We start from the raw sequence: 24,323 nt of genomic DNA on the forward strand, positions 1-24,323 counted from the left end.
CGGCGGTATCTGGTATCGGTTTGCTGACCTGTTTTATTTTTTGATTAGACTCTGCAATAAAATGCTAAATATCTGTCACCTCTACTCACTTGTTTGCACTACTTACCTAGTTTACCATGAAATAATTAATGAGTTCTTTAAAATTTGTGATAAACCAATTAATCAAACAGAGCCATGCATCATTTAATCATTTGGCTGTGTCACACTTAATTTTGCAGTATAAATCACATGCACTTTTATACATTTTTGGCTGTCTGTTTGATTCAAAACTCTGAAAATAAAACAATGTTTTAAAACCTTAAAGTGAAAATGTATGAATCTAATGAAGAAGGCAATGTTTTAAATGCATAAATAATGCAGGTTTCATTGTAGTCCTAAATGATCAAAGGTATAGTCTCTGAATGTGGAGGAGGCATCAGAATATAGACTGAATATCAGGTGTATGTTTGCACACAAATATCAATAATACATATGAATGGCTTTGAGGATCCTTAAGCGCTGTCATATACACTCAAAACAAATGTCATCATATTGAATTGAATAATCCTTACCTAATTTAATTGAATAATTGATTGAAGGGTTGTTCAGTTTATTCAATTAAATTACGTAAGGATTATTCAATTCTGTTTGATGGAATTTTACTATTAATTAAATTGCATGAATCTTAAAAAAAAACAAAAAACTTTTTTTGAGTGTACATGTACACTGAAAAACACAATAAATAAAAGTTACTTAATTTTCATTTGCAAGTATTTGCATGCATATTTTTTAAGGACATTTCACATATGGAATTAAGCTAAATCTACTTAACTAAATTAAGTAAAATTAACAAAGAAAAATAAGTAAATTTAACATGGCCAGTTAAAGTTTGAGTGATTTTTACAGTGTAAAAAAATATTCTTGGTTTAACTAAAAATAAAAAAAATAAAAAAAGTTACCTGGTTACCTTACGATTTTGAGTCCATTGAAATAAAAAAAAACATACAGATCATACAGTGAAGGAGATTGGTTTAATGAACAGAAACTCAAAATATTATGTTATCTGAACCACATTAATTATATAAGTTGATTTGACAAAAGAAAAAGTTAACTTTGCAATATCCGTAATGCATTTTACTCAAAACAATATAACACTGAATTAATCCATGCTTTTAAAGTGTTTGCTTTACTAAGAACATCTAAGTAAATAATACAGTATAAATATTGTGTAGACAACATATCTAATAATGTGATACGCAGAGATCTCAATACTCGGTACACAATTCGATTCAATTCAATTCACATTTGTTATTTGTAAAGCGATTTTCACAATACGTATCGTTTCAAAGCTTTAAAAAATGCATGTGAACAATAAACAATAACGGTAATGTTCGTCGAATCATGTTTGAGATCATTGAATGTGTGATTTTGAGTAGAAAATGAACTCCAAATGTCACAAAACAGCAAGTTACTAAACCTAACAACAAAAAGCAATGATAAAACGGTGTAAATACAGCTGGGAAAACAACTCTTTTGCCTGGATTTTCCTCTCGATTGGTGCATATTCATTAGTTTATCTGATAATAACAGCCTATGAAATGAGCCGTATGGACCAGCACCGGCTGAGTGTGTGTTTGTCGGTTTAGACCCCGGGGTTAAACAACTGCTCTGTACACTGAGCTTTGAGAAAACACTCGACGGTTAAGCAAAGCATACATTACGCGAGCGCTAGCTTGTCACTGTCAGTGTGTGAAACGGCAGGGTCAGAGGAGAGGGCAAAGCTCATAAACGGCCCTGAAAGCAGACAAATAATGGGATCCCTGATGTGGAACGACCACTGAAAAGCTTGCTTATGTAAATAAGAGCGCGATGTTGAAATCCATTATCAGGCTCATTTGCATAATGGGGTGTGCAGGACGAGCCCCGCCCCCAGACGTGAACCCGTATCCGACCCGTCTCCGAGATATCCGTGTGATCCGCTCTCGAAGGTTTCGGACTCCTCAGATCTCCATATCACCCCTAACAGGCCGACACCGTATTAGCCAATCATCTTTGATAGATGAAGCATGGAAATTAGTGGCGGACTTAAAGTGATAACCACAAGCAGAGCTAACATCCCATTATGGCAGACTTAATTGATGAGCTCATTAGGATCATTATTAGAGAAATTGATTTCAAATAGGCACTTAAATCCTGCCTGCTAAAAAGGTGGAGGAGAAAACGCTCCACAATGCTCTCTGAATCCCTAAAATACATAATGGAGCAAATAATTTAATCGGCTTTCTTTAATTAATAATTTGAGATGGCGTAATATGATCGCGTAAGCCGTTAAAACATTTATGTATGGAATCAACATTAATGACCGCTCATTGTGCGTGCGCCAGTAATTTATTAATTAAGCGTAATCTTAGGCATTCAATTACTCGTGTGCAATGGGTAATTTAGAGGTGTGCGAAGCACTTCTGAATCGGAGACTTCTCCTTACATAAATGTTTGAATCTATTTTTAGAAAACGTCTTTTAGAGATTGTTAACCTCTTGCCTGTTTGGCGCCACTGAAGTATTAGGATTCCTGATGTCATGCAGGTTCATTGAAGGTAATTGAAGTTTTATTACACAGTTAAAGAGTGGACACTGTCCATAAACTGTTACTGAAGCAATTACACTGGCCTTTAGATCTTCTTTTATTGTCTTAGTGGCCTGAATTTGTGATTTGGTTTGTCATTCAAATCTGTGGGTTCAGCATCAGTGTTTATTTAAACAGATTTTCTTTTATAAAACATAATATTTTCAGTCTCTCGGGTGTCTTGAAAGTGAGGTCCACACGCTGTGAGGTCAAACACATGCACTTTCTTCAGGCGTGTCTTTTTTAGCTCTCGATGGGCTTAAACAAGCACACATGAAGAAGATACCAGAAGGCTGTGGATAACTTCACCAGTAAAGGCAGCAGCTCACTGAGATGCATCAGGAATCATTTTTGGTGGTAACTGGAGTGGTAATGTCGATATGTAAATAATGCTATTTTTGTTGTAATTACGAAAGGCATGAACACAGCATAGTCACTAACAAGGAACACCTGTGAGTAATCAAACAATGAACCAATCAGAACAAAACACATGAGATCACATGACTATGAGAAACTACTAAATAAAAAACATTAGTTTTCTTGTTTTGTAAATTTTTTAAATGTCTATATTTTTTATTAAGTTTTATTTTATTTCTAGTTGTTTTTGAACATCAAGTTAAACTGAATGAAAATGAAACATGTTGCTTGGCAACTAGCTGAAATAAAGGTTCAATATTTTAAATGTTTTTTTTTGTTTTTTTAAGTAACAAACATTTTTTTAGTTAACCATATATTAATCCTGCTTTGAGGTAAAAGTAATTATTTTATTATGGGCAAAAAGTCCCCCTGTAGTCAATCATTTTATCCCTTAAAACTCATCTTTGATCACCAAAATTACATATTTAAACGTTTTTTCCTTGAAAAAACATTTTGTCATGTCTTGAATGTAACTCGACACCCTTGCCTCATTTAGTATTCGTGTTTCTATGAATATGCAAATGAGCCCCGCCTCCACTCACTCACTCAGCTCAGAGATCCACTGGTTGACGATCACACGTTGATCTGATTGGTTACAAGGTAGTTTGTGACGTCAGAAACACCAGCGATTTCAAAGCGTGTTTTTGAGACTGTCTTTGGTTCACTGCAGTTTTAAGGAGAAAATACTCAGCAATGCTGTCGACTTATGAATTTACACATGGTTTAAGCATATTAAAAACACCACATAGACACATAAACAACATTAGAAGCTGGATTTTCACTTTAACTAATGCTTTATCTGTGTATTTTGTCATTCACATGCTGCTACAGATGAAAATATACAGTTTCCCACTGACTCGATGGCATTAAACACCAACAACACCCTCTTGTGTCCAATGCAACATCTTTAAATTATGCGTACCATTATAAATCAGTGCCATCTTCAAACCACCCATATTTCGTGTTCATCCCTGAAAGAGTGTTTGGCTGATAGCGCTTAATCCCTCGACACATTCGCCGGGATGTTCAATGGGAATTGCGAGTTTTCCTTAACTGGCACTTGCCTTGGAAAATGAAGGACAATACAAAATCCTCCATTGAGAGCAATAATACAGACTGTTTGCCACTAGTGGGACATTATCAAGCTGGATTCTCTAAGCCACATGAAGTCCATCCTCAACTGTCCCCTCACTTGATTCAACATGGTTAAATTGGTTCCCGAGCGCATTGATATTTCAGCTCTCCATATTGTGCTGCGAGTGAGGATTACACGTTTAGAGGGAACGGATCGTTTGCTGGCATAAAGGTGGTCTTACCCTTATCAGTGGCGCAAAGACTCTCATGCATTCACAACGCTAAAATCCCCTTTAATTGAATTTCTTTTTAGACACACGAGCTTAGAGTTTTTTGGCATTCAATTTTACCTCGCCTTTCGGGATGCTTAAACTCTTCCCGTCATAAAAGCCCATGTCAGAAAAGGAACTTGCAAATACTTGCCATTTTTTTTAACACCGTCTACCTTCCGTGCCAGTTATTATATCATTTCAATGAATACTTTCTTGAGAAGGGGTTATCAGCTAAAAAATATATATATACACTTCTTTCAAGGACTGATTTAGTGCGTTTAGAAAACTCTCCGAGGAGATGTTAGCATGCCGACAGGCCACACATCAGGAGCGCGCGCTATAAGCGATGCTATCTCTGCGCTCTGATGTATTTAATGCATTGGCGTGAGGACAAGCGCGAGCTGAATGTATGGCTCTTACAGATGTAGAGCGGGTCACAACATGCTGCAGATTGTGTCAGCCAAAGCTGTTTATTAAGCCAGACCACACCATTCATAATCTGTATCTCTCCTTCACATGCTACGGGGGAGGAATATCATATTTTTCTGCCTATAAAATGATAATGATAAAGAACGATCAGAAGTGCTGGTCTGGTCACTGGCCTACATGTGAAGGAGGCTGAGAAAATCTGCACTTGAGCATCAGGCTGTGATTTCTCATGCCATAAAGGGTCAGTTTTTCCAATCATGTATGCATGACGCCTCTTAAAGCTGCAGTGCGTGATTTCTGAGCCCCTAGTGGTTCCAGAGGGAACTGATTAAATATAATGATTGTTTTCAAGCGTGTTTCTCAAAAACACTCCCACTTTTGGCCTGTTGCACGAAGCTGGTGGGAACCAAACAAATGGGCTTCGATCACATTCAGTGGGGAACATGTTCTGTTAAATCAGGGTTTGATCCAGAGATGTTTTTGTTAACCTGAATGTATGTCATAATTCACTTTTCTGCTAAAGATTAAGAAATTGTTATGAAACATATCACTAGTTTAAAAACATTTACAAGGCAGGAAAAGACTTGTAAGTTTGAGAAAGAAAATATCTGACTATATCAATGCAAGTGAATCAATTGAATTTTTTAATGAATTATTTATATAGTTTCATGTAAGTTTAGCAGTTTTTAAAGTTTTGTAAATTCTAAATCTTGCATGTATAAAAAATGCTGGGTTGTTTCAAACCCAGCCGTTGGGTTAAATTTTAAGTTACATTTTTGACCACGCGTTTGGGTTTGTCCAGATTTGACCCAAAAATGGGTTAAAACTACCCAGCATTTTTTTTTAGTATATATTAATATGTAATTTAAATTATGCATATTTAATTGAATTTGAATATATTTCATTTACCTTAAAAGTTCAAGATTCATTTTCAAAATATAATTGCTTATGTGTAATGCTTTAAGGATATAATATAATTCAGTAACACTTTATAATGTTTCATTAGATAACATGAACTAAGAATGAAAAATACTAATACATTATTCAAATCAAAATTTGTATTTGTTAATATTAGTTAATGCAAGTAACATGAAGAAACAATGAACAGCTATATTTGTATTAACTAACATTAACAAAGATTAATAAATACTGAAACAAATGCACTGCTTATAGTCATTTCATGTTAGTTAATACATTAATGTTAACAAATGTAAAGTGTTACCTATAATTCACATAAAATAAATATAATGAATAATTACAGTTTTGTTTCTAACATGCATTTACTGTGAACTGTCTTTATGTGGAGCAGGAAAGAAAGGGGGCGTGGCTTTATTGCATCAGATGATTTGCTCACAGCTGATTGGTCCAGTTTTGGTTTGCGATCTGTTACCCAGAAGAAAACGAGGTTAGACGTGAAAAACAGATCCATCTTGAATGCGTGTCACACTTTTTAAGATGTCAAAATACAAACATGCTACTTATAAGTCTGCATATTAGAGAAAAAATAGCATCACCTTTAATTTCATGTCTCGTATGTGTTTTTACAATGGAGACAGCTTCACATTCAGTGTAATCAAATGCAAAGGATGTAACAAAAGCCGAAACACATTTGCGTCCCTCAGTAAGTTAGTCTGTGTGGTTGTGTTAGTATTTGTCTTGCTGAGTGACTGGCTCTTTAATGAAACCCTTGACTGCTTTAGTGTGCAGTGTGATTTAAGCGCTGTATATGAGGCTATGATTCAAAAACTTGGATCTGCATCAGCACTGCGTGTTATCTGGGGCTCTTCATGCACAGTTGCCCAAATGACACTTTAATGGCCCACTGTAAGGGCTACTTATTTTGTATCTGTATCCAGTGGCTAATGATGATAAGGTGGGGGATTGTGGGAAGGTTTGTGGGCAGGCAGACGCTATGTCTTCAATGGTCCCTGGGTTTACAATTTCATGTTAAAGGTTTTCTCATTTTACCTCATTACGCACATTTGCCGTAGTGTTTTTGCATAACTGTGCACGCTCAATCTCCTGAAGGACAGCGAGGGTCAGCGGGTGCGCGTCACATCACGCAAGTCTCCTTTTAGATCAACACATCCAAAATAACAATACTAATAATACCATTTAGTATTAGTTTAGTTGGTAAAGAAATTCACGCATGATCTGCAAAACCACATTCAAGCACAAGCCTTTAAATAAAGAATATTTTTAAAGAAACATACATTTAGTCATGTTTACCCAAACTTTTCACTGGTATATTGTAATTTACATCAATTCATAAGGTCGTTGTCTTTCTGTAATTGTTTTTGTTGACCTTTCCTTTATTTTGGAATTAAATGTTTTACTCATCCCAAAATAAAAATTGAAAAGACTTGAATGAATTATATTGTGCTTAAAGAAAATGAATCCTCTTTTTTCTTCCATTTTTTTTGCTTTAATTGCAATTTTAGTGTTTTGCATGATTTACATTTTCATGACAACCAAGTACATTTTACTCCCATTTTTTTTATTCTGTGGGGGAAAAATATAATTCTCATTACTTCAATGCATTAAATCAATAAATAGTAAAGTATTAGGTTTCGTTAGTATTTGTTTTACTGTCTTTAATGCGTCTTTGGAGTGTTTTATGAAGGTCTTGGTATTGTCTCGGTCTCAGACTTCGACAGTCCAGTCAGAACCACAACTGAAATTAATGGAGGATTGTGTAATGTGACCGAAAATGAATACAAATGCCCACAAAATTCAAGATATGGCTGCATAATAGTTCTTGTATGAGATAATATGATATATGATATATATGATAATTAAGCAATATCACAAGAGCAAGAGAGCTGTTTTCACAAGTATGAGCACGACTGCAAACGTGATATTGATTTATACAAACGTTCAATAAACAACGTTATTTTTAAAACATTAATCTGGATGATATTTATGCAGCTGTAATTGTTCTGATTCATATGGAAACTTGTTTCTGCCACAGAATAAAAAATTAAATAGGTAATTGCGTATTGATATCTCACAATTCTGACTTTATATCACGCAATTCTGACTTTATATCACGCAATTCTGACTTTATATCTCGCAATTCTGACTTTATATCTCACAATTCTGACTTTATAACTCACAATTCTGACTTTATATCACGCAATTCTGACTTTATATCTCGCAATTCTGACTTTATAACACGCAATTCTGACTTTATATCACACAATTCTGACTTTATAACTCACAATTCTGACTTTATATCTCACAATTCTGACTTTATAACTCACAATTCTGACTTTATATCACGCAATTCTGACTTTATATCTCAATTCTGACTTTATATCTCAATTCTGACTTCATATCACATAATTTTGACTTTATAACACGCAATTTTGATTTTATATCTCAATTCTGACTTTATATCTCACAATTCTGACTTTATATCACACAATTCTGACTTTATAACTCACAATTCTGACTTTATATCTCACAATTCTGACTTTATAACTCACAATTCTGACTTTATATCTCAATTCTGACTTTATATCACAATTCTGACTTCATATCACACAATTTTGACTTTATAACACGCAATTTTGATTTTATATCTCAATTCTGACTTTATATCTCACAATTCTGACTTTATATCACACAATTCTGACTTTATATCTCACAATTCTGACTTTATATCACACAATTCTGACTTTATATCACACAATTCTGACTTTATATCACGCAATTTTGATTTAATATCTCAATTCTGACTTTATATCACAATTCTGACTTTATAACACGCAAGTGTGAGTTTATATCTCAATTCTGACTTTATATCTCACATTTCTGAGTTTATAACACGCAATTCTGACTTTATAACACACAATTGTGAGTTTATATCTCAATTCTGACTTTATAACACACAATTGTGAGTTTATATCTCAATTCTGACTTTATATCACACAATTCTGACTTTATAACACGCAAGTGTGAGTTTATATCTCAATTCTGACTTTATATCACACAATTCTGACTTTATAACATGCAACTGTGATTTATAACATGCAATTCTGACTTTATATCTCAATTCTGACTTTATATCTCACAATTCTGACTTTATATCTCACAATTCTGACTTTATATCTCACAATTCTGACTTTATAACACACAATTGTGAGTTTATAACTCAATTCCGACTTTATATCTCACAATTCTGAGATAAAAAGTCGCAATTATCTTTTAAAATGTTTTATTTTGTGGCGGAAACAAGCTTCCATAGATTCAGATGCAGCTTCTGGGCAAAGATGAATTTTGTTGTTAGTGATTTTGTTTGATTGTTAACAGCTCTATATAGTGTCTTATTATTCTAACTGTACTTATTGATTAAATATAAGACATTTCTCAGGCAGTAGATGCAGATCTTTTAGATGGATTTGAGGAATGCTGGTCTGGCCTTGGTCTCGGTTTTAGGTGATCTTGACTAAAACTGCATCTTTATATAACATTCATAAGAATAACCATTGAGAATGATGAGAATTTAAAATGATAAGAATTTAAAAATGCAAACACAAATCATAATGGTCCTACAATATGCTTTAATTTTCTTTTCTTTTAATTTATGTTAAGACATGTTTTCTTGGTAACACTTTACAATAAGGTTCACTAGTTAACATTAGTTAATGTATTAACTAACATGAACTAACAATGAGCAATACATTTGTCAAAATATTGATTATTCTTTGTTAATGTTATTTAATAAAAATCCAGCTGTTCATTGTTTGTTCATGTACATTCACAGTAACTAATGTCAACAAATACAACCTTTGATTTCAATAACGTCTTAGTAAATGTTGTAAATAATATTAACTAAGATTTAAAAATGCTGAAGAAGTATTGTTCATTCTTAGTTCATGTTAACTAAGGTAACTAAACTAATGAACCTTACAGTAAAGTGTGACCGTTTTCTTTTTAAACCACAAGGGTTTTAAAGGGATAGTTCGCCCAAAAATGATATTTAAGCCATGATTTACTCACCCTCAAGCCGTTCGAGATGCATATTTCAATCTTTTTTCAGACGAACACATTTTCAGTTATTTTAGAAAATGTCTTAGATCTTTCAGTGGTTATAATGTGAAGCAATGGGGTCCAGCTGATTCAAGTCACAAAATGTACATGCATCCTTCACAAAAATAATCCATCCGGCTCCAGGGGGATAAACGAAGGCCTTCTGAGGGTAATCCGCGCGGTTTTGTCGTAAAAATATACATATTTAAAACTTTATAAATGAAAATAACTGGCTTCCGGTGGCGGTCGGCGCGCGTTCATGGAGATGAATGACGTCGTGACGTAGAGCGAACGTAGAGTTTTGTTTTGCTCTGCTCTCTGGCTGCGCTGTCACGCTCGTTCTACGTCACGCCGCTTCCTACGTTACGTCCTACGTCATATGCCAGCATCCATCTCCATGAACGCGCGCCGACCGCCACCGGAAGCCAGTTATTTTCGTTTATAAAGTTTTAAATATGTATATTTTTACGACAAAACCGCACGGATTACCCTCAGAAGGCCTTCGTTTATCCCCCTGGAGCCGGATGGATTACTTTTGTGAAGGATGCATGCACATTTTGCGACTTGAATCAGCTGGACCCCATTGCTTCACATTATAACCACTGAAAGATCTAAGACATTTTCTAAAATAACTGAAAATGTGTTCGTCTGAAAAAAGATTGACATATGCATCTCGAACGGCTTGAGGGTGAGTAAATCATGGCTTAAATATCATTTTTGGCCGAACTATCCCTTTAAGGTGCCGCGTGTTTCTTATGTTCTCACACATCTGGCACATGCAACAAGAGTCATCTTTAGCGCAATCTTGCACGCTTCCCCCATGCCATGCCCGAACCCCACAGCCCCCCGTGAGCCGATGCGCTCCGCTCTCCCGTTGAGCGGGCCGGCTGACATTCACACCAGCAGATCTCGGGTCACCGCCCGGATGAACTGACCACATGCGGCACACATGGAGGCCAAGTGGCCATTTCATCAGAGCTTAATGCAGTCGCTCACCTCGGCAGAGTCAAGCCTCCAAAGGCTATGAATTATTACAATCCCAGTCAATCTTGGCATGCTGGCAGAGGGCCCTGGAGTGTGAAGGCTTTTGTCTGCTGTTTAAGTTACCATGGAAGATGAAATAGTTACAGCGCCACCGTGTCCTGGCCCGGCGCTCTCTTATCGCCCTCCGCGTGTATCTTCTATCTTTAGAGAATGTTTTCTCTTTTTACTCACTATCAATGTTGTATAAATGGAAAAAAGGAATCTCATTTCTCTTACTTTAGCAAGGCTTTTCTCAGCATTATGGAGGAGGTGGCACTGAGCCATACGCACAACAGGAGAGAGCGCTGAAGATCCGTCAGAGTCTGACACCGCTGGAGAGACGATCAGCACAGCAGGGCTGGCTTTAGGCAAGTGTTTGCATGTTCTGTTGAACACACTTCACAACTTTTCTAAATACATGTTATAGATTAATCCATGCATATTTTTCTGATAATGTTAAATGTGATGCACAGAACCAAGATCAGCCCTAAAAAAAAAAAAAGATTTTTTGAGATAATCCATTACACGTTTGGATGCAACCTTAAACGTGTGTGTTTTAAACAGATGTGTCATGATTCAGATAGCTACCTATAACCCCCATTCTGGCAAGTGGGGCATAAATGACATACCCAAAAATAAAAAGGTTGCTGCTCATAAGTCATTCTGGATAGTCACATAACCAACGAATATTTTGAAAGCCAACACTTGAGGGTTTACAGTTCAAGACTCAGAATTAGTCAGACTGTTATTAATATGGAGATATATAAACGTAAAAACAAAAATGAAGGATACATTTTTAAATGTCTAAAAATATGATGTGTCTGTGTTATATGAACTTGGAAACACAATAAAGCTGAAGCCACAAGTGTGGTCATGCTTCGTTTCAAATCTGAGGATGCTATCTCGAAAACTATGATTTTTATGAAACATTGTATAAGTCCATGTCATCTGAGTTTTTAGAGAAGGCTAATAATTATTTCTTTTTTTGCCTTGTAAACACCTTGCTGTCTATTGACTAATGTCTGGCAAAGGGGAACTTCTCCATTCATGCTCTATTGTTGAATAGAATAGCTCCCGGTGTGACGGGTGCATTAGAGCTACATTAGCATCAAGCTACATAACACAATTTAAAATATTAATATTACACTTTTTACTCAAAACTCTCTTTAAACCACCATCGAGCGTTTGTATTAACTTCCGATCGCGATCTAATAAGCAGTGTTCGGTGAAAGTTACTTTTAAAAGTAATGTGTTACAATATTGCGTTACTCCCTAAAAAGTAACTTACTGCGTTAACTAGTTATATTAGTGTTACTTTTTCTCACCTGGGCTGGGCTTGCTTGCTTGTTGTTGTTTTTTTCAATATAAGCATGTTGACAGATTGAATACCTTTACTTAATCTGCAAAATTGTTGCTGGTTTTAATTCTGGTTTTAGGCGTTTTATGGTTTGAACGCAACAATGCACAGAACTGAGTGTGTGTTTCCTTCATATGCGTGCATTAGCAAACTCCTGACTTTATCCTGACTTTCTGACTTAAGTTCCAGTCACTGCGGCAAATTCACCAGCTTGAACATGAGAGATCTGAGTGGGAAACTCTCTCGCCCTCACGCTCAAAATGACCCGAAACCATAAAATTATGGCGAAATTTTTTGTATCCAGAAAGCTTATTTCATTTCATTTTGATAAGATTTTTTAATGAAAATGTTTTTGGAGATTTTTTGTTATTTTTCATTTTATTTACTTTTAAATAACTAAATGTTATCAATAAATAATAAATAAATAATGTAAGCACATTCCTCACATTCTTTCAACTTAAATTCAAAATAACTCACAATTTCATGCATAACCCTTTAATTCAGCTCAAAATATCTTATATTGGGTGTCTTTGCTGACTTCTTGTGGAAAAATAATGATTAGTTTGAATTTTGAGCATTTTTAGGTTTTTCTATGTGTACTGAAGCACTTAACCCTAACCTAACCCGAACCCTAACCCTAACCCTAACCCTAACCCTAACCCTCACCTAACCATTCCATTCATTCCTAAGGGGGTCAAATTGACACAAAACTCCTCGAATCAAAAACTGAGATCCTACAAGTCCTTGGTTCTTGGAACCCTCCGATGAACACTCAATTTTTTAAAACTTTTTAAATAAATGAATTTTGCATCAAAATGACCCGAGGGAAAGATGAGAAGCATGTGTGTTAATGTACAACTGTGTCCAAATGCACTCATTTTTGTTCATTCTTTCACATATTTAACAAATTTAACAAATTTAATTATAAATCCAAAATGTAAAAATATGCAATCTACTCCACTTTCCTGCAATGGTGAAAACCTCCAGCTTTAAAGTTTCGAATGCAGTGAAATTCGCATGAGCTTGCACTTCCGGTCTCCCGTATTCGCATACGTATGAATGGAAGTCAATGGATGGAAGTGTAGTGTGACTTTAGAGACATTATTCTCTGTGCATTAGATTCTCATCAGCTACAACAGCCAGCCTGTACCATCATTTCCAAGTGTAACTTTGCTAATGCACGCATATGAATTCAGTGCACATTGCATGTGTGTAAAAAGATACACAGTACCGCATTCTTACACACACATAGATAATTTCTATTTTTTTCTTCTTCGCACTGATATTCCTCATGTAGGATAATCTCAAATTGGATCTGCACTGTGAATTTTTTTTTTAATTATCTGTGAAGCCTGGTCCTTTTGAGCAAAATAATTCTGGAGTTATGAGGCAGAAATCATGACCCTCATCGCTGCTGTGCTTCTATATCTCGGTGTGGTTTTAACGTTATCTCTTGCTGTAAGTGCTCGACGCTTCCTGATCTTCAGCCGGAGTGTAAAGAAAGTTTGCCATTAATCTGCTGTCCGCAGCACTGTGTGCATGCACTCGTCATGGCAGATGCCATGTTTACAGAGGAACTGTAGACACGTGATGATCAAGAAAAAGACATGACAGGGTGTCACATTGTTAATAGATGTCATTTATTATTAATTAGGCTTAAATAAAGTTAAAGTAATGTAAATATACCAGCTACATTTTTCTTAAGTGTAAATAGTAGATGTTATTTATAATAGTGGCAGATTTTATTTAGATCATGGATTGGGAAAAGGCGGATTCAAACTCGGTTCTGTCTTGGCAAGACTTCACTGCTGGCAAAATGGGCTTTTAATAAAACTTAGCTGCCTATGCAGTAGAAAGGCAAAAAACGTTTTAAAATTGGTGCTGCCTGACTAGAAAAAACTGAAAAAAGGCTGTTGTCTTCCCTTTTGCAAAATAGTTAGAAAAACTTCAACACCCATAATGCACTGGGCATGTTGCCATCCAAGGCCACTCCCACCTGTCTGCTCTTGATACGCTTACAGAGTCAAATACGCCTTGCTTTAGTAGGAAATACTTATCAAACTTTTAGTCACAGTGGTGTCGACTTGTGTTGTTCCCAGTGCAAGAATTCAAAGAGAGATCGTTTAGCGGGAGTGAGTTACTGTCGGTTTCACTGAAGGGTCGAGTGTGTTGTAGGCAGTGGATAAAGGCTTCAAAGAATCGTGAATACGAAGAAAACGCCGCCGTTGTAGTCAACATTTCAGACTGGATGATCATGAACACAGTGTTTTAGGCCAAACGGAGAGGGGGAAAACTGAAAGAAACTGTCAGTCCTGCCCAACCCCCTATAGTAAAACAGTTGAAGGAGTAGTTCACTTTAAAATGAAAACTAGCCCATGATTTACCTACGAACATACGGATTCAACTTAAGTCTAAGCGCAACTTATGCGAAGTACTGCTGATATTTACGCTACGCCATGACCCTCAATAGAAAATTGAAGGTCAGCTCGTTTTGACCTGGGGCAATAAGTAACAACTTAGCGCCCAACCCAGAATACCCGAAAAATGCATAATAATGCACGAAAAACATTCAGAACAAACTGTTCCAATGACCCTGTAACTCCATCTTTTTAAGTTTCCTGTAATTTTCCAGTGCCTAAACAGTAAAACCTCTCTGGTGAGAACTTCAGTAGACAACTGTTGTATGACGTGTACTTAGCAATATACCATGTAGAAATCCCGTTGTGTCCATGTGTTTCTTTGCTGTGGATTGCTACTCACTTAATAATGTTGGGTTAAAAATAACCCAACGAGTAACCCAACTATGGGGCAATGTTGTTTTCGTCAACGATGAAGATAACGAAATGATTTCGTTGACGCACCTTTTTTTTTATGACGATAACGCGACGATGACTAGCTAACAATGGCTCTAAGGTGACTAAAACATGACGAGACGTTTTCGAGTTTTCGTTGACGAGACGGAACGAAAATGATTATAAGTCTGACGTTCACAATGCATGTCATTTCTGCCTATTTTGCGTGAAATCTGTCTGTTTTGAACTAAAAAAGTATCAGCAATGCTGCCGCTTCCTATCCTTGTTTTGGGTACGCCCACCACCCGGCTGCCGCCATGCCACGCACCAGATTCCACACAACAACAACACACCTGCGGCTGCGGCTAGTCACTCGCCACACGTCTTCGATATGAGGCGCCGGACTGGACAAAAGCGAAACGAACTGCGCGAGCGAGCGACAGTGCGCGAGAGAGACAGAAAGTGCGCGAGAGAGACCGAGTGTGTCCGAGCATTAGTTTAGTAGGCTAATTGGTACAAAGTAATATATAATTATTATATAACTTAGATTATAACATAAATTATTATTTAACTAATTATATAATAAAGCCACAATTGCCAAAGTAAGAATGTTTTTATTCCTGGCTTTTTTGGAGTAAAACAGTGATTCCACTGTTACCACTTTATCTGTGTGTAATGTTGTAGTAGCTCAAAGTTTTTTGCTGTTTAAACTGTAAACCATTCCTTTATTACTGTGATTACTGGTGAAAATAGCCAATGTGCTGAAATTTTAGAAGAGCATCAATTCATGGAAAAAAATATAACTTGAAATATGAGGATAAAAGGTTTCTGCCCAATGCAACAATGAAGTACAGCTTGGCAGCACTGCATCTCCATCAGTGAGAAAGTCTAGTTTATTATGCAAAGGTTTTAAGGTTAACTGTTGTTTTATGAATTGCAACACTTGCTACAACCTGTCAAACCTAAGCCCATTTCCAATACTTTTTAACCTAAATTAATTTGTTAAAGACTAGCCTACTTTTTTTTTTTTTACTAAAATTGACTAAAACTTGACTAAAACCTTTTTGCTTTTTCGTCAACTAAAACTTGACTAAAACTATCAAGTTTATAAGTGACTAAAACTAAAAAGCATTTTCGTCCAAAAGACTAAGACTTAAACTAAAAGGGCTGCCAAAAACAACACTGCTATGGGGTGGTGTAGCACCTTCCCAACTGTGGGTTAATTTTAACCCAATGCATTGGGCCAGTTGGGTTAAAAGTAACCCAACAGTTAAGTTAACTATTTATTTTTATTCATGACATAATTGACATGGTTAATAAATGTTTTCAAATACAGATAGTTTATTTGTATAAAACAATAAATATGTCTCAAGTATATTTTTAAATTACTAACTAAATATTGGGGTCTCTAGTATTTCATGTAAATATGCACAATTATGTACATAAATTCATAATACACAAGTGTACATACAACATGCGTATTTAACCCAACAGCCGGGTTATTACTATAAATTACCCCACGAATTTAAAAATGACCCAACATTTTTGGAAAAATAACCCAACATAGTGACCCAATATGTGTAACCCAGCGGTTGGGTTAAAAAATAACCCAACGGTTTTACTGTGTAGTGAGAGCAGCATTATCGAGTGAATCCTGGCTGCTGGAGGAATATTCACATCACATTAAGCAGGATCAGATCGGCCAGAGGACACTATTCTCCAGCAGCCAGCGGGTTTAGTGCTTTCATACAAAGAGCAAAGGCTCCAGATTGATTCATTGATCAACTGTTTTAAGAGCACTTAGATAAAAATCCACACACCGTCTGATAAATGCAGCATCAGTTAAAGAAGAAGACTTAGACTCCACAATTACACCTTAACTGTAAAGGGAAATGTTTAGTATCTCACCCGATACATGAAAAGTCACATCTAGATCAGCCATTTAGGCTCAGTCTGAAGATCTTCTTTTATGTTTGTGTTGAAGTTGGGCCAAGGTGTTCTTGGAGGTTTCAATGGCATCGCTATTTAATTGTCAAGGTGTTGTGAGTTGGTTTCTACACAGTTGCTAGTGTGTTGTGGGTGATGCTTGCTAAGATCACTTTAATCACTGCTTCTCTTTAGCATAGCAGCAAAACAAGTGTGTAAAAAAATGCAATGTAAAATCAATACCATCACAGAAGCTTGGCTTATCAGAAAGACCTTCACCTTACGGCTCTTTGTGATGGTGTTGTAAGTCCAATTCTCCCCTTAAATACCTGTGGCTGTTTAGCCATTTAAAGCTCACTTACTGTAGCATATTTGTCTCACTTACAGTATTTGGGATATTTTCACTTACTATAACATTGTGGAAAGCAATTTCATTAACGGCTCTTTAGTCTCGCATTAAGTAAATGTGTTCATGATTTAGCAAATACCACAGATGCTGAAGTTTCACTAGTTCTTTAACCCAGAACATTCCTTCAACTTTCAAAACATTAAAGGGTTAGCTCACCCAAAAAATTAAATTCATCATTTACATGTTATACCCAAATATCTTTCTTCTGCAGAACTCAAAATAAGATATTTTAAAGTGGTTTGAAAATCCAGCTTTTAATGTTGTTTATATGTCTATGTGGTGTTTTTAATCTGCTTTTAAGACAAACCATGTGTAAATTCATAAGTCGACAGCATTGCTGAGTATTTCCTCCTTAAAACTGCAGTGAACCAAAGACAGTCTCAAAAACACGCTTTGAAATCGCTGGTGTTTCTGACGTCACAAACTACCTTGTAACCAATCAGATCAACGTGTGATCAACCAGTGGATCTCTGAGCTGAGTGAGTGAGTGGAGGCGGGGCTCATTTGCATATTCATAGAACAGCGCATACTAAATGAGGCAAGGGTGTCGAATTACAACCTATTTTAAGGCATGAAGACATTTTTTTCAAGAAAAAACGTTTAAATATGTAATTGATATTTGCGATATCTTGATAATTGATATAAAGAGTTTTAAGGGATAAAATGATTGACTACAGGGGGACTTAAAAGAATGTTGGGAACCAAACAGTTTTGATGGCATTTCTTTAAAATATCTTCTTTTGTGTTCTGCAGAAGAAAAGTCATACAGGTTGGAACAACATAAGAGAGAGCAAAGGCCCCGATATACTTCAAACTAAATCGAAGAACTGGTGTGATGTAATTTCAAACAAAATCAGGCCAAAACGAAGGTTTTTTGTGTTCGTTTTGGGAGTTTGAAACCGCTTGCCAACGTGACTTTCTGGAAAAGTTCCCTCTGTCTGCTAAACCCCTTCCAGCTACCATTGGTCCATATGGTGATGATGTAAAATGTGGGTGTGGCTCTGAGGCTCCGCCCTCTTTGAGGTGTAATTTCTTCTGTTCAGTCCATCAAGGTCAGACACGAGTGAAAACTTGAACACACTGGAGAGCCACTATATTAGAAAATGTTGTAATTCTAATTGAAAGAGACACTGTATTTCATGTTTAATACTGTAAAGCTATATTCAATCTATTGTAGACTTTACTGGAGTGCCGAATCTCAGAGCTGGCGTAAACATATCCACCTCGCTTCAATCAGATGCTTTCTGAACTGCGGTTTTCTCCTTTTTGTTGTGTTTATTGTGTTATTGAGAGGAAAGAGCACAGCACATGTTTACATATTCATCTAAACGCCACTCTCAGCAGCGCGGACAGCGTCTGGATGAACTTTGCTGTTAGTATATCGGGGCTTGAATGATGACAGAATATATATTTTTAATCAGTGGTTCTTAACTCTGGTCCTGTTGGACCCCCAACTCTGCACATGTTGTATGTCTGTCTCTTATTAAACACACCTGACTCATCAACTCGTTAGTAGAGACTTCAAGACCTGAGATGTCTGTCAGGTTAGAGAAACATTGCAAATGTGTACTTTTGGGGACCAGGGTGGGGAAACACTGCCTTAAATGGGTCCATTGGATTTGCAGGTTTTCCGTTTCCTAGCCTAAAGGACTGAGTGACTAAAATGAGCTACGAGCAAAATCCCGCACTTCCAATCGGTCCTTTCAGCCCATCCCGTCTTCAAATGATCCGTGATATCTGCAGCTTTATGCCTGCTGTGTACCTTGCCTTCTTATCTCCATATAGGGTCTCGGTCAATAAGCAATTAGCATTTTATGACAAACTGCTCACCAACATCAGGGGAGGCTGGCAGGTTGCCATCGCAGATGATTTTTATAGAGAGGATTCAAGTCATGTCTGGGAGACAGAAGTCAATGTTTATTACCATGGCAATTACATGCCCTCTAAATATCCATAAAAGATAATTTAACATGAGATAGGCAATTAGGCTGATGTTTACTCACTAACAAAAGAGGCTAAAGAATGAATGCTAAAAGCACAACAGCATGTGTTTTACTGGAACTATGTTCAGGCATGTTCAAGCTGTCAGTTTTTACACGTTCATTTATTATAAAATGTAATTAATCACGACCCCGACCCGTACGTAAGTCCGCAATAAGGAACTTTCCTACTATCAGAACAACTTGAGTTTACAGTTCTACCATCTTCATGTTTTTGCGAGCTTGCAGTCAAACTGACGAAATCAAGTGAAAAAAAGACAAACTATTTTCATAGTATTTCATTTATCTTTTACGAAACATATATTTGCATTAATTTGCATTATTTAAACTTATTTTGTATTACTTTAATTTATTAAACTTATATGTATTATAATTAAACCCATTAACTGGTGGGACGTTTGCCATTTATATATTTACAACAATAATATCTTAGTCAAAAACCTAAAATAATCTTGACAAACTATATATCAAAAACTAACTCTAGTTTTCATATTTGGTGATTTTCAATACAAATTACAGAGGAGCAGTAATTCATTAATTTGCAACTAGAATATTTTCACTCATAAGGCGTGTTCAGACCTTTATTTTGAAATAGTGATGAACAAAAAAACAGTTTGTTTTAATGCCAAGAGTTTGAAAGATGAAAAAAAAAAAGTTAAAATAGAATGTAAAAATAGAAATAGAACATTCTAAAAATGTTAGATAGATTCTCCATTTGCGATATGTTTTTTCTGCATGTCTTTTATATCTTTTACATGTATACTGCCAAACTGCCCATACTACTTCTGAATAGGATGTCTACTTCATGAATTGTATAAAAATTATGGAAATATATGTTTCAGATCACTCAAACCATATATGGAAATGGAGGCGCATTTATATGGGCAGTAATGGAGTCTGGTTGTAATCTAGAGGAAAAGTGTGGCCCAAACAAACTCTTTACTGAGAGCTCATTTTTTAAGATATCAACCTAAAAGTTGGAACACAACTTGTTTAGATTTTTGGCTTTGATTTTCTTGCAGATTTAGAGTAAAACATGTTTTGTAAAATATTTATATAAATGATAAAAGTACAAGTTTACATTTTCATATAGTTTTTTTTTTTTTTTTTTTTTTTTATCTGCCAAGTGTTGTCTTTACAAAGAAACCGAATCTAAGTCTGTGCTCCAAAGTATTCATGATTTAGAACTATTTAAGTTGGAAATGTCATTTTGGGGTCTTTTCCCCAAAAATGGAACTGACAGTTAAGAGGTTAATTATATTTTACTTATATTTTATTTATAATTGGCTACTTATATTATAAAATATAGTATAATAATATAATATATAAGTACAATATATTTATTATATCGTACTTGTATTTTTATTATATTTTTTGTTAGGCCCTATATATTTATTATATTTAATATATTATACTTACTTTTAATTTCTTATTAAAAAAATACTTCCGGAACCAATATTTTTGTTAGGCCCTATTTATTATATTCATATAAATGTATCTATAATACTTATATTTAATATATTATACTTCATTAAAAAAATTATAAAAAAATAAATAATACTCCCGGAACCAATTTTTTTATTTATTTTTATTTAATAATCAATTTATTTAATAAGATCAAGAGGTATTACATATTCACAATATTAAATTAGCATTAGCTGCCAGGAAATGAAAGAAAAAAACAAAAATAGAAATGAAAATAAAAACATAAAATCCAGAGCTTTCAAAGCGTTCCATGTTTTCAGCGCTTTTTTGTTTGTTCCAAAAGATTTACATATAAATTAGTCATTTTTACTCCCGGAACCAATGCACTGTATCATAATAACGCGCGTTTAAGCTGTAACAGCAGCGCTCGAGCTGATATAAACAAAACCTGACAATCCAGCACCATTTCAACATAAACATAAAACATTTTGTTTCTCCCAATCACTAAACTCTGGGTTTCCTCCGTCCGCCGTAAGGACGTGGCAGCAGAAGTCAGCGGCTCCCGAAAGCTCAAGGCGAGCTCTCATTCCCCCGGCTCTGAGACCGGCCCACCCGGCTGCTAAATAGCAGACTGACAGCAAAGGAATAATTCACAAGTGGAGCTAATCAAAGGTGAAAAGGGAGAATCAGTAAACGTCGTATCCTTTTGCCACTTTCATCAATCCGGCTAACTGAATTTGAGCTAAAGCTGAGCAAATTTTACGGGGAAGGAAATTAATATGTAACACATCTGAGGTCTGGCCGGAGCCGGTGGAATTGGAAAAGTCTGCATTATATCACAGGGGCAGATTATTGGAAAGACAATTGGGGCCGTCGGTGTAATCAGAAAACAGTGAGGTGTGTCTATCTTATGATGGCACTGTGACCTAGCGGGCTCATGGCCAAGGAAATTTTTTCCCCCTGTTTTTCGATTCAATCACCGGGGCCATCCGCCCTGCTGCGTGAATCTGTTGGCCCCGCACACATGACAGTATCAATTCAATTACCCTGAAAATGGATACATATTCAGGGTCTAAGAGAGAGCCTGAGAGAGAGCGGAGGGAAGACAAAGAAATACACATTTACCCCCGTAATAAGTTTCATTTGGAGTCGGTTTGAAAACAATTCGCCTGTGCATTTGTCCCTGTCAGATCATATTATCCGCAAATGAAGTTTACAAAATATCAATTCAATTTCTATAACCGAAGCCTGTAGCAAAACACACAGGGCTGTGAATTGACCATATCATAACATCTGAGGGGCCCCTGGTGGCTTTCAAATATTTCCAGTCAGAGGCAATCAGAGCTCGCGCGGCTCATGCTAATCCGTTCAATTTCATCCTTTAAACCATCCCTTTTCCCCCATAAACACGGGACCAGGGAAGGGTCTGTTTCGGGGTCTTCTTTGGGCTGGTTTATGCCCTTTTGATCATTCATCTGTGTCCCTCTTTATTTAGCCTCAACTATGATATTTGACTGAATAACAGCATTTCGGTTCATATCGAGCGGTGACGCTCACACCTTTTATTAAGAAGCAAGTGGTGCAACAGAAACAATGATGTGACTGAACATACAAAAGGGCAACTACTGCTAATACACTGATGCACTTCAATAAATTACACCAACATTTCCACAAACCTGAAAAAAAAAAAAAAGAAGCAAATGCATGTATTATTGCATTAAATATTCGGGATCAGTTTACGATAAGTTTCCATTTGTTAACGTTACTGAGCTTCTGTTGGTTACACTTTATTTTAAGGTGTCATTGTTACAGTGTAATTATATATTTAAGTAATGAGTGATATTAATTAACTACATGTATTTACTATAGGGTTAGGGTAGGATTAGGGTTTGGTTGAGGGTTAATTGCATGTAATTATGCATAATGTACTGTTATTACTATGGTAATGTAACATATGTAACAAGGACACTGTGAAATAAAGTGTTGCCCTTCTGTTAATTCAGTTAAGGTAACGCTTTAGATTAGGGAATGCCTTCACTATTATCTAGGAGTTTTCACTCATAAACTGTTTAATTTCTGCCTATTAATATTAAGGTATTAGTAATATTAATATATAGTAAGGTATTTGTAGTGGTTATGTTTATGAATTAAGGGATTTAGAATATGTTCATGCAGAATAAGGCATTAGTATGTGCTTTATGCTAGTAACATGCAACTTTAATAGTGAATATGTGTCAACTGTTACCTCAGTTAATGTTCATTTCAACATTTATTAATGCATTATCAATAGTTGGATCTGTTAATGTTATTTAATGGACATGAACTAACAATGAACAGTTCTATTTTCATCATAACAAAGAATAATAAATCCTGTAACAAACGTATTGCTCATTGTTAATGTTAGTTAATGCATTAACTAATGGGACCTTGTTGAATTTTTTTTCACTTGCATGCATTTTCATTTAAGTACAGCAAGAACATTTCCATAAACCAGAACAGTTAGCTGATGCATTATAAAAATCAAATGTTTTTTTTTTTTTTTAAGGAACATGAACATTTCTGCTGGGCAGAATTCATAGTTGATGTCATTAAATGGGATTTAAGTGGTATTTGTGACTGATATGCGAGCGTATACGCTCTCGCTGCGCGGCATATTATTAGTCATCTGGAGAGTGATGGGCTACATTATCTTTCCATTACTTGTTTTTAGCGTTATACACACTCCCACTTTTCCAGGGAGCCGCTAATTTGCGAATTAAAGATGTGAAGTTTCCTGGATCCGTCTCAGTGGGAAACTGATGTCAAGTTATGAGATGTCTCACAGATGCAGCCTGTAATTGCAGTCGTCTCAGTCTCATGCTCCGTCAGTGAATCTGAGTGTCTTTAAAAATGCTGTTTAACAAATCAATTTCAAAACGCTTACCTTGTAAAACAGTGCGATTGTTCCAGTCACTCCTGATCAGGCAGTGCTGAGTGTTCATCTATTAGAGCTCTAACAAACAGGTTTGCAGAGGAGCAGTGTGGAAATGCGTAATTGGAAAAATATCAAGGAGTCGACATGGATGTAACATTTTTATTGATTTTTAGAAACCTCTCTTTGCTTTCTGCCCAAGGCTTATATCATTAACAATCCTCTTCTGCCGCTCGTTCTGTTGAAATGCCTTACTTTTACTTTTCGTTTAGACAAAGCAATGCAAATGGACGAAGAAATGACTGAACGCCTCTAATGATAGTTTCACCTTGTTCTGAAACCCAGTGAGTGGCATTTTTTTCTCAAATCAGATCTTTTCAGGAAGACCGTCTGCACTATTAATTGCAGGTGATCAATAAGATTTGAGTGTGTTCTGCATGAGTTGGTGAGGACAGAGCCGTATCCACGAATGTGACGAGGCTTTCCGAACATATGCAGGAAAAATGGAGGTGCATCATCTCGCTCTCCGAAGAAGCGCCCTGTCGAGTCCTGGTGCAGAACTGGAAATATGTGTGAATACTTCCGGCTTTCCAATTACAATTTGAGTAGCCAGAGTGTCCAGATTGAGACGCATCTGTGAAAATCTGATT

This window comes from Abramis brama, assembly GCF_963993115.1.
Source record: "Abramis brama genome assembly, chromosome: 13".
Lineage (NCBI taxonomy): Eukaryota > Metazoa > Chordata > Actinopteri > Cypriniformes > Leuciscidae > Abramis > Abramis brama.